Genomic DNA, 9280 nt, shown 5'->3' with positions numbered 1-9280 from the left:
CCGAAACTGGTACCCGAGCTGTCTAGCGATTAAATCAATGATGCTGCAGAGAATAAGCCGGCTCTTCTTGGGATTGTCGCCACTACCCGATACAATCATCGCACGACCTCCTCGTTCCTTTCTTTATCACTTACGCTTTAAATTTTTACTTGTTCGTTTTGTTGTTTTTTCCAGTCTGTTTAGTCACATCTACGCATTTACCATACCGGGCTACCATATCTCGGTGATCTTGCAGTTTCTTTAACAAAGGCCATCTTTAAACAACAACAACAAAAAAAATCAAACATCGATTTGTTTTTTTATCGCCGAGTCACGCATCGGTGACTGTTTCGGAGCTGGGAGTGTAACTCCAGAAAACAACAGCGGCATAAGCTTCCAGAGTGAGTCGGTAGATGGCGCATGCAGTCTCTCCGGCCAGCGCTCCCGCGTTATGTTTAACAGTTGAGTACACTGTACGCAACGCATTACTAGAGATAAGTTACTTTTACCTATACTCGTTTTCATCTAAAAAAAGGAAGTTTGAGCAATGTTCATGCGCCACGCGAAGCAGTTCTTTCAAGATTTGGTTGTAGGGAGAAGAAGCGATGCTTTTGGCATTTAAAACGGGTGCCATCTTGATAACACATATATAATCTAAAAGGGATCTCCATACATCTTAATTTTCCACATAAACGGGCAATTAGTAATGCTCCTCAAAGAGCCGACAATTGACTGCTGTTCTTGAGGTTAAAACGAGTATAGTTACTTTGTTTTTGGTGACGGGTAACAAACGTATTTAGTTACTTTAAAAAAAGAACCAATCCAGTACACTGTTACTTTTAAGGCGAAGTAAAGAGTAACGATGTTTCGGTATTTTTGAGGAATAACGTGTAAAGCTTTGTTTGCACAGTCTCGGTTTAAATCTTACATAAGTATCCGTCTATTGTGACAACGGCAGATGGGTAACCCCGACACATACATCCTTAAGGGTCTTGTGATTTTCCCCATGGACCCGTTTATAGTATTTTGAGTGGCGACGCGCTTTTCCTAAAAAATTGCGACAGACTTCACAGTCCACTCAAGAGAACTACGATGCATTTCTCACATCCATCAAAAATTATTGAAGGGTACGTCAGGTCCCTTAAAAAGCTTTGACGGACATTTCAAACCTCTGAGAAATTGTTGAAGGGTACGTCAGGTCCCTTAAAAAAACTTTAAGGGACATTTCAGACCTCTGAGAAATTGTTGAAGGGTACGTCAGTACCTGTCAAAAATCCTGGTGGGCCCCGGAGACGATTATCTATTAGGGAGTCACTTGGCACCCTGACATCGTGAGGTGCCACGACGTCACTTCACACCGCGACAGCACGTGTCACATTATGGCGTCACTTAGCAACGTGGTGTCACTGCCAATATAGACGACGGACATCCTAGAATGTCATCAATGATTCGACCCCATTTTAAACATTTTGCGAAAATTGCGCTGGTGCGATTTACCAAAGTGCTGCGGATAATGGGTACAATCTAAGAATTAAAATATCAACGGATGAAGTTACCTTGTTTAAAATAAAAGAAATATAACCTGGTTTGGGTAATTTACGATACGATACGATACGAACTTTATTTTTCACCACAAATACAAGTGGTGAATGGGAGGCCGAAGAAAAAGCTGCATAAATGCAGCTTGACGAGGCTCCGGGCCCCCCATTCAGCAGCTACGACGGAGTACATAAAGTATACTGGTCAAAAAAGAAAAAAATCAAATGAACAAATTGAATATTTGGCTGTTGGACAATTGCACAATATCTATGTTTTTAACAAAATATTCGTTCAGAATAGACGGTAAGGCATAACTTATTTTTTGTTTTCCATTGTTTGTTCTACATTTCGGAATTTGCCAGGGCTGGTGATTTCTCGATGAATAATAATCACTTTTTTCTTTTAAATCAGACAGTTGAAGAATTACATTTGAGCGTCCTAATGCCGCATATTTATACGCCATCGTTAAACGATAGTTATAGATTTGGTGAATATTAATAATCTTGTACGACTTGAACAGTGAATCCGTATGATGTATGTAGGGAACGTTACCTATTATTCTTAGCACTTTTTTTTGCAATAAGTGTATTATATGCAAGTTAGAGTAAGACGTGTTACCCCAGATGAGGGTGCAGAAACATAAATGAGAATAAAATAAGGAATTGTACAAAACTTTTTTTACGCTCGATGGAAGAACGTGCCTATGCTTGTTCATAATTCCTGCGACTTTGCCTAATTTAGAGCGGAGATGTTTTACGTGATTTGTCCAGAGCATGTCTTCGGAAAAAATGACTCCGAGAGTTTTTATGCTATTCACAAATTCAATGTATGAAGACCCGAAATGAAGAGGAGTGTAAACTCGGTTACCTGAGCCGCGTGGGCGAAACATCATTGCTCTTGTTTTCGAAGTATTTATAGTCAAGCAATTGGACTGAGACCATACTTTTAACTTTGAAAGAAATGCGTTAGCTTTATTTATGAGGGCCTCTTCGGATATATCAGAAAAAAATACTCGTGTCATCCGCATAGATTATATATTTACAGTTTGAATCAATGTTCACAATATCATTAATATACAACAAAAAAAGAAGTGGTCCTAAAATACTTCCTTGGGGCACTCCAGCTGATATGGTTAATGGAATTGATTTCTCATTATTAATTTGCACAAACTGGGTACGATATTCTAAATAAGATTTGATTAGAGCATGAGGAAGATCACGAATGCCGTAAGCATATAGTTTATCTAACAAAATGGAATGATTTATACAGTCAAATGCTTTGCTGAAGTCTAAAAATATCCCAAGCGTTAAGGTTTTTTCTTCGAAATTCTTAAGTATTTCTTCTTTTTGAACCAATAACGCTGTTTCGGTTGACCTATTCTTTCTAAATCCAAATTGACAATCAGTAATTATAGAGTGCTTATCACAAAAGTTAACAACACGAGAGTGAATTATTTTTTCTAGACTTTTTGAGAACATAGGAAGTATAGATATAGGACGGTAGTTCCCTAGTTCATTTTTGTTACCTGCTTTAAACAACGCTAAAACTTTTGCAGTTTGCATTTTTTGGGGAAAAGTGCCAGATGATATTGCGGGGTTGAATATGTATGTTAGACAAGGAGCAATAATATCTATCACATACTTGATAGGTTTAATTTGCAAGTCATCGGCATCACGACTGTGATTATTATTAAGAGACAAAATAGAAGAACAAACCTCAGTTTCATCAGTAGGGTAGATAAATAGTGAATCCGAAATTGACGAAATGTGATCTGACGCTTTAGGATTGTAAAAGCAATTTGCTATATTCACGAAATAGCTGTTAAATGCATTTGCCAAATTCAAACCACTCAATGTTTCGCCGTTATGTTTTATGTTTTCAATTTTGCTTGATTTATAGGACATATTAAGAACACTGTTTATACGTTTCCACAATAAATCTGCTTTCTTTAGGCACTCCACATCAAATAGATTAGAGTAATAGAGTTTTTTTGACTTTCTAATTTCCCTAGTTAATTGATTTCTATATTTTTTGAATTGTTCAAGTGCCGTTTTTTCACGGGTAGAAAGAAATATTTGATAAAGTTGATATTTTCTACGTGTCTTTTTAAAAAGTGTAGGGGTCATCCATGGCTTTCGTCCCTTTCTGGCAAGTTTAATGGTTTTATCTGGGAAACAGTCAAAATAAAGTTGCTTAGGCGGCATTTAAAAGGCGGCATTTAAGAAGATCAAATTTATGAAGGAATAAGTTTTCTACGAGAAACAACATTGTTTAAACTTTTGTTCGTGTTTTTTTTCCTCAAGTCCAACTTTTTCCAAGAGGAGAAGGAGAAGCCGAAATCAAAACCGGTGGCTTGCATTTGTTCATATATTAAAAAAAATTTTCATCTTTAAATGTAACCTTAGTTGGTAACGCTTAGAGAGAAGTCTTATGAGTAAAAAAAAAAAAAAATCTAACTTCGAATTGTACAATCGCACACCCGGCATAGACATGTTAGTATCTCAAAGCACTATACTATGGTTTCGCTTGAGGTGTAATCACAGTATATGGAGTGGCGTGAATGGAGAGGCTGACAGCGAAGCGGTATTGACACTAGGCAGAAATCCAGCGGACATCAGAACGGAGCGCATCACGCGCGAGGAAAACGTCACCTTTTGCGATGCGGATCGGTGACGTCAGCTTCCCCGAGGATCGAAGGGGAGTTGGTAGTGAGGTCCAAACAAACCACGTTTGATGGCGGATCAGTTTAGTTTTATTGATAGGTTGTCGATGAATATTTAGCGCCAAGTGTAGAAATTCAAAAATACATCCGCAGTGGTGTCAAGGGCAGAAAATTCGAACTTGAAGTGCAAACTCTGGCAACATCCAGTACCTCGTCGTTGCGAATGACGAGGTGCCGGGGATGCCATAAGTGTATTTATTTGACAATTAACGCCCCCCCCCCCCCCCCTTACCCGCGGAAATGTTCGAGGCTTCCGAAGAGGGAGGAAACGTTCATAAACTTTATTTTAGTGGTGGATTTTATTTTCCGAACCTTAAGCACATAGCTTCATTATGATGAAAATTTAGAGTTATATTACAGCAATAACAACGGTTGGCTCCGACGCAAACGGCGGGCTGAAACGAGAGTCGTCTGCTTTCAAATTAGTGCTTGCTGTGTCCATCGGGAGATGGCGCCACAAGCACGAGTCTCGTGCAACTGTTTTATCTGTGTCCTAGCCTGTCGTTCAAAATGTACCGGATGTTGTTTTATTGACGAAAAGGCAAACAACGCGCAGGAAACGGGGAATAAAGGAGGTGCAAACAGAACAAGCGCTGATACTTATATTATTCTTGAACAGGAGCGGTGTTAGGTCTGGATACTAAACCAACTTAAACACGAGAGGCTAAAAGTCGTACTGCACTTGCTAAATTTCTTTCTCCCACGCAAACTAGTGCCGCCATATTTCAAAGGCAGTCCGACATTACGCTTCCGAATCCCGAACGTTAAATGTGGTTCTAGTTTTGAAACGCACAAGGTTCGCGGGCAGCAGGTGTACTTGCACACCGTATGTAGGAATTAAGTGCAAACGTGAGTTAGCAATATTTTCTGACCCGTCGACGTTACCAAGAGTTAGACCAATTGTCCCCCACGAAGGGTCGAATTGATAAAATAAAAACTGAAGTGTGGTTCAACAAAGTTTCGATTCCCGGATGAAATATAACGAGGGGTCAAAGATGTAATCAAGCAATGAACAAAATCGTCGAAATAATGAGTCGGTTCAGCCGGTAGAATTCATTATTTCGTCTTCTATCTTTTCATTTTTGTATACCTACTTTTGTAATATCCCAGTGGGCTGCCAGTATCAATAAGTGAATAAATGAATGGACATAACGTTTAGTAATTTAACTTTCAATTGAGCGTCTCACCTGACTTATATGTTCGCGTTTAAAAATTATAGCATACGGGACGGTTCTGCTCAAAGCAGTTTTAAATATTTTGTTTAAAAACATTGAGCCTGGGCTCTACACAAAAAAAAAAACACGCGAGTAATCCTGCTAGTCACTGAATAATTTTTGACAAATTAAGAGATTTTTTTTTAGTTTGTCTTAAGTAATCTTGACGCAAGTTTTGCATACGCGGGCCATTTAATTCTTTAAATGTTTCAAAAATTCTGAATGAATGTAGAAATTAAGTATCGATTTACTCAGACTACAAATGCGCACGGTGGAAAAAGGGACTTTTAGTAAGCCGTGCCCTATGGCTTTGTGTTGCTAGCAGGAGGTCCTGCCGTCAGTTTGAAGCATGCCCGCTAGACCAGCCCGCTGCTCCCCGCGCCCGCCCGCTCGCCCCGGAATTCGCAGTGTACGGTCAACTAAAACTCTTTAAAGTCACGCTTACATGTGCAGTCCGCGTGCAAAAGTCAGAATTTAACATTTGTTTTGAATGACGGGCAGAAAAACAATCTCGTAGGTCACGAATGCTTCATGTCAGTCTTGTTATAGGTCACTCAGTCTATACAATATACGAACTCCGAAACGCAACTGTTGGAACGGGGAAATGTTACACACAGTTTGCGGGTGTCAGCATCGCTGCGCTACGTTTTAGACGATTGTAAACAAAGAAAACATTGTATCGAGTGTAATAAGCAGATATAAAACAAAAAAGTCAGATTTCCAAGTTCTAACCCTATTGAAAATATTTCCATACTCGGCATACTGGGCCAGTATCAAACCGGATTATTGGACGGGCAAACTGGGAATACTGGTAGTAGTTTTACTGGGAATACTGGGCCGGTATCGAACTGGATTATTGGACGGATATCCTGGGAATACTGGAATTATCGAACATGGGCATACTGGATGCACTGGTAATACTGGATATACTGGGCATAGGGTAAAACTAGCCATACTGGTCACAGGGACACTGGTTGTACCGGTTCCACTGATAACACCGGTACAACTGGTTGTACCTGAGATGCCAGTACAGCCAGCTTCACCATACTGAAAACCCAGACCATGAACTGTCACAACCTTTTTATTTGCATTGAAACTTTATGCAATCCTTTAGTAGCTTTGTATAGGGTCATTCCATGTCAAAAACTTGATTTCGGTCATACTTTGGATGTGCCTGAATATTTTAACATGAATAAATAACAGAATAAGGATTGGTAAATCCAGGGCTGAATAACTGTTTTGCTGAGGTCATGCTCCAAAGTGCAGAAAATTTAATAAAATCTTGTTTATTTTACCTCTCACATAACCCGCTCTACCTTATCCTAAAGACAAACAGCAAAGGACACCGTTTAGAGGCTCCAAATATTAGTTAAAAACTCGAATTTACCAATACTTTGATATGTCTTATTCATATTAAAATTTTCGGGCATGTTCAAAATATGCCTGCAATTCTATAGCACTAAATATTGAGTCTGACTAGACAAGAACTAAAAAAAACATTGCGTGGTGCCTTCAAAATATGCCTGAGGCGCTAAACAAGATTAAAAAAAAGTCTGACTAGGCAACAAAAACATTCACTGAGCGGCGCAACATAAAACCCTAAAGATAACACATCGTGTCACCTTTCGTCTGAGCGCAGCGGAGGCTACAGCCACCCCAGCCAATTCAGCACCGGGAGTGTGTCATGTTACATTCTGGTTGAGCGGAGCTCCAGGAAACGTGACGCTCTCTCAACGCTGGATTGGCTGGGACAAACAACAAAAACATTCCTGGCGCAGTGCAACGCCTGTTGGTCAAACATGCCTGAGGCACCACACTGTAAGGATTAAAAAAGTATGACAAGGCAATAACAAAACATGAAGTGTGTGGCACTACATCAAACAGTAAAGGTAAAAATTAAACTAAAAACAACTAAAAGAATAAAAAAAAACATTCACAGTTCGGTGCGGTCCAGATCCAAGAAGACGTTTTTCATGGTGTTGTTCATTTGCCGCACAAGAGCAGCGTGGTCGGTCCTCTTGTAGGTTGGCAGCCTCGGGGTTCGAATGCTGGTAGACATAGTAGCTCAAGGCATCTGAAAGAAAGGTGAATCAGTAGTTACCACCTAGAGTATATATATTGCTCACTGCTTAGCATTACATTAAATTTAGGATTGTATTCTTGTAATCTGAAAAATATTATATATATATATATATATATATATATATATATATATATATATATTAGAAGTGGGGATAGATTAAACCTTTTAACATGTTTGATCACCACCCTTTAATTATTAATTATTCAATTAGTAAGTTGCCTTGATTCTTAGAGATAATAGTTTAAAGAAGCAAAAGAAAAGGGCCAAATATTGGTCATGCTGACAAAGCTGAAGTCCACAATGTCTGCACACTAAGATTGCATTAAGGCTACAGATTTCACATTTAAGACTTTATTAAAACAGTGCAACCAACTTACAACGATACCACATATAACGATGTAGTGCTTACAACAATCAGTTTCTAGAGTTTCTAGACTTGAAATAATCAGTTTCTAGTCCAGATACGATAATCGGTTATGACAATTGAAATTTTGGGTTTTCTCATTATCGTCTATGTGGGTTACACTTTATTATGTAAGCCAGATTACGACACAAAAGATCCTGGCAAAGAAGGGGGAGGAGGAGGGGCATGGACGACGACACGAAAGATCCTGGGAAAGGAGAGCGGAGGTTGAGAAGAGAGAGGAGGGAGTTGTACCCGGACAAATCACAAAAGATTCTGGGAAGGGAGGAAGGAAGGGAGAGAGAGAGTGCATCACAGTCCAAGGTTTAACAGTCCAGCATTGCAAGCAAACGTTGCAAGCAACTATTGCAGCGTTTTCGCATGACCTAGCCCTGTAATACGTTCTGTGTTACTGCGCATTTTGCCTTTCCTTATAGCGTTTTCGGATAAATCCTATAAAAGCCAAGAAACACGCGCCAGTAACGACTTTGCACACTCTAATTGATCTGAAAAACCCAGATTTTTGGGACTGCCAGTTGCACGAACCCGGCTGGTTTTTGATATTTTCCTGGAATTCTTGGGCAAGTTGCGTTTTTCTCTTCTATTCCATCTTTTGTTTGTAAACGCCACAAGAAGGTGTCTTTTGCCCCTTATTACAAAAACGAGGTAGCATCGCCATCATACAAGTTCTTGATGTTGGCAGCAGATTCAAAACAGAACAAGAAAGTTTTGTTTAAGCATTAGAGAATGCACATGATAAACACCGCACTTCTCGTAAGAGCGAGCAGTTCAAGTGCAGTCGGACTGCACTTGAACGCTCCGCAAAGCATCCAGCAGTACCTATAATGGTCATCGGAAGGCATTTCCTCAGCAGATGCATTAAGTACTCCAAGCCCCAGCAGCGGCACCAAAAGCAAGGATGTCATTTGTGTGGCCATCGTGCTGGAGCTGATGGATTGAGTTTTGCCCCAAGTACCGAAACTGAACTTTGAAATCAGATACGTACAGAGACTGCAGGACAAGACGTGGTGATGCACTGACCATTTCGCTCTGCCAGATTGCCTTCTATTCAAGAAAGCCGAATGGCGATTGGCAACTATATTTACCCAACTCCTGTTGTGGCCGGACTAAACACTTTTGACGTTGGTTATTACAGAAAAAAGAGTTAGCCTATTTCGACCCTTCCGCCCGTGGCCAAAGCACGAGTGGCAGGGATCGGTGACAGCATCACGCGACACACAGTCTGTGGATCAAAATCGGAGTTCAGAATTAAGTAGCAGTTTATTCTTTAAAAGAATCAGTTACAAGGACAATGTAAAAGAAAAAAGGAAGTAAACCAG

The sequence above is a fragment of the Ixodes scapularis genome, unplaced genomic scaffold (genome assembly GCF_016920785.2).
Source record: "Ixodes scapularis isolate PalLabHiFi unplaced genomic scaffold, ASM1692078v2 PGA_scaffold6__148_contigs__length_123643588, whole genome shotgun sequence".
Lineage (NCBI taxonomy): Eukaryota > Metazoa > Arthropoda > Arachnida > Ixodida > Ixodidae > Ixodes > Ixodes scapularis.
Note: the sequence above shows the minus strand (reverse complement) of the source record.